Source organism: Sparus aurata, chromosome 3, assembly GCF_900880675.1.
Source record: "Sparus aurata chromosome 3, fSpaAur1.1, whole genome shotgun sequence".
Classification (NCBI taxonomy): Eukaryota; Metazoa; Chordata; class Actinopteri; order Spariformes; family Sparidae; genus Sparus; species Sparus aurata.
The window spans coordinates 25,599,431-25,602,850 of NC_044189.1; the positions used below are offsets into that span (position 1 = coordinate 25,599,431).

A 3,420-nucleotide genomic window follows, 5' to 3' on the forward strand; every position below is an offset into this window, starting at 1 on the left:
CTCAACAACTTAGAAGCATTGTTCTTACCTGAACTCCGGTGTGTGCTGCTGAGCTTCGGCTGTAAACACGACGAGGAAAGTCCGTGACTGGTGAAGTTCCTGCATTAACAATTTCCTGTATCTCTTCCTTTCAAAATAAAAGCCCTCTAGCGTTATATACACAGTTCAGTCTTATACTAGGTTTCAGTTTTGTTTCCGTTTGATCATACAACTGCAGCTGGCAACTAGCTTTACACAATGATTGCGTTTGAGATCAGCGTTGGATGGTTAGTCAGTCAGTCAGTCAGTGATGCGGCATCTGATAGGGCGATAGACTGAACCTAATTGCAAAGCCCCGGATACGACTGCAGCGGAGCTCTCGTGAACGGCACATCCGGGACCTTCAGCGCTCAGAAGACATTTAATCCTTTGACGTCGATGCACCAACCTCATGAGGTAAAGTTGGCTCATTAGCTAGCTAATAGCTAGCAAACTGGATGGGATATATAATAAATGGTAATTAATTGCTGAAGTTGTTGCTAAATATAACTGTTCATAACAATGCAAACCTGAGTTAAAGGGACGATTCTCCAAACAAACTTTTTCATCTTCAACTGCAGAGACAGTTAATAAGATAATTAGCAGGCTAATTAGCAAAACGGAATTCACACACGCAGTGGACTTAAACAAACTGGAAGGGATGTATCATAAATGGTAATTAATTACTTTTGTTTAATCTTCAAAAGCAGATAGTAGAGGTTGTTGCTATAATAAACTGTTCATAACAATGCAAAACTGAGTTAAAGGGACAATTCTCCAAACAAACTTTTTTATCTTCAACTGCAGAGACAGTCAAAGTTGTTTTTAACTGTTTTTTTTTTCTTTCTGGAATTTAGATGATGTTTTCCTATTTAACACAAATTGATGATACTAGTAATTCAGTACAAGTAGAGTACAGTTTTATGATGATTTTAAATCAGTATTTATCTTTTAAGTTGCTTTGTTGGTGCTTTGGTAGATTAATATTATTTGTTAAAGTGTTTTAATGTTTAATGACATTTGCACAGAGTTTACACTGATCTATTAGCATGATCAGCAAATTAATTATGAATAATACAATTTAAACGTCCTCTATGATTCAAATAAGTACTGGTCTCGTTGACTTTTTGTTATCTTGTCATCTACATGTTTGCAGGTTGAGGAGTACATGAAGGAAAGAGCATGTCAAAAAGAAGAGCCAGACAGGTAATTACACATTAATTTATTCTATTTGGAATTAAGTAGATGTCTCAGTTGGGCCCAGTGCATATATGAAATGCCCTTTCACTGTATCAAAACAATCAGTTTGTGTGAAATGTTCACAATATCAATGTTAGTCTTACTTGTTTTTGAATGGCTTAGCAGAAAGAAATTAGCTATACCATTTGTTAGCTCTAACCTCCCCTTAAAGCATCAAATTGATCTTTATTCTCACAAAATTCTTCATTTGTAGTCCTTTTTGCTAACGTTTTTGTGCATGTTACATCTGCTGATCAGTTTACATAATTGGATTTTGGGGTGTGTAGATCATTTCACAACAGTGTGGGGTTTAGAGCTTTCTTTGACAAAAACAGAAGAAGCTAGAAGTCAGGAACATGGACTCTATATGTGTTCAGTCGTCATGTCCTCATATTGTTTTAGGCTGTGAAAGACTTGAGTGTGTTTCAGGTGATGTCCCCATATTGTCTGACCCAACGACTGTAGAGAGTGTGTACCATGTCCGCATATTGTTATAGGCTCTGAAAGACTGAGTGTGTTTCAGGTGATGTCCCCATATTGTCTGACCCAACGACTGTAGAGTGTGTGTTACATGTCCTCATATTTTTGGGTAACAGATGCTGTACAGTGTTAGCAGTTTCTATAGAGTTTGGTATGATGCACCTAGATCCGTCCTGTGAATTACGTTTACTGAAACAAGATATGATCATTTGTCTATTTAATTAGTCAGGATTTATAGTATAGAATCTGTCTGACACTGTATTGTTGTGTTTTGTTGCAGACACCAAGTGTTCAGATCCTGCCTCAACTTTCTGCAAACCAAGATATGAGCGAGAGATCCACTTCATCCTTCCAACAGGTAATTACACATTAATTTATTCTATTTGGAATTAAGTAGATGTCTCATTTGGCTCCATTGCATACATGAAATGCCCTTTCACTGTATTAAAACAATCAGTTTGTGTGAAATGTTCACGATATCAATATTAACGTCACCTGTTTTTGAATAGCGTAGCAGAAAGAAATTGGCTATACCATTTGTTAGCGCTGACTTCCCCTTCAAGCATCAAATTCATCTTTATTCTCACGAAATTCTTTATTTTTAGTCCTTTTTGCTGATATTTTTGTCCATCTTACATCTGCTGATTAGTTCGCATGATTGGATTTCTGGGGATGCAGATCATTTCACATCAGTGTAGGGTTTAGATCTTTCTTTGACAACAACAGAAGATGTTTGAAGTCAGGAACATGGGACTCTATATGTGTTCAGTCGTCATGTCCTCATATTGTTTTAGGCTGTGAAAGACTTGAGTGTGTTTCAGTTGATGTCCCCATATTGTCTGACCCAACGACTGTAGAGAGTGTGTACCATGTCTTCATATTGTTTTAGGCTGTGAAAGACTGAGTGTGTTTCAGGTGATGTCCCCATATTGTCTGACCCAACGACTGTAGAGTGTGTGTTACATGTCCTCATATTGTTGGGTAGCAGATGATGTACAGTGTTAGCAGTTTCTATAGAGTTGGCATAATGCGCCTAGATCCTCCTGTGAATTACGTTCACCGAAACGAGTATGATCATTTGTTCATTAATTTGTCAGGATTTATAGTACAGAATATGTCTGACACTGTATTGTTGTGTTTTGTTGCAGACACCAAGTGTTCAGATCCTGACTCAACCTTCTGTAGACCAAGAAGCAAGCAAGAGATCCACTTCATCCTTCCAACAGGTAATTACACATTAATTTATTCTATTTGGATTAAGTAGATGTCTCATTTGGCTCCATTGCATACATGAAATGCCCTTTCACTGTATTAAAACAATCAGTTTGTGTGAAATGTTCCAAATATCCATATTAGCATCACCTGTTTTTGAATAGCGTAGCAGAAAGAAATTGGCTATTACCATTTGTTAAGCCTCGACTTCCCTCTAAAGCATCAAATTAATCTTTATTCTCACAAAATTCTTTATTTTTAGTCCTTTTTGGTAATATTTTTGTCCATGTTACATCTGTTGATCAGTTACATGATTGGATTTCTGGGGATGCAGATCATTTCACATCAGTGTAGGGTTTAGAGCTTTCTTTGACAACAACAGAAGAAGTTAGAAGTCAGGAACATGGACTCTATATGTGTTCAGTCGTCATGTCCCCATATTGTTTTAGGCTGTGAAAGATTGAGTGTGTT

General features: G+C 37.1%; 1 long non-coding RNA gene across 4 annotated transcripts; it reads left to right on the forward strand.

Moving 5' to 3' along the window:
* The first annotated feature begins 323 nt into the window (after positions 1 to 323).
* Positions 324 to 2,963, forward strand: LOC115578808 (uncharacterized). 4 transcript variants are annotated; one of them, XR_003983535.1, is made up of 4 exons: positions 324 to 435; positions 1,175 to 1,224; positions 2,018 to 2,095; positions 2,886 to 2,963. It is a non-coding gene; the product is annotated as an uncharacterized LOC115578808 (long non-coding RNA). The 4 variants fall into 4 exon arrangements; XR_003983534.1 differs by having other exon boundaries at positions 408 to 495; XR_003983537.1 differs by lacking the exon at positions 324 to 435 and adding an exon at positions 515 to 693.
* Positions 2,964 to 3,420: the final 457 nt, after the last annotated feature.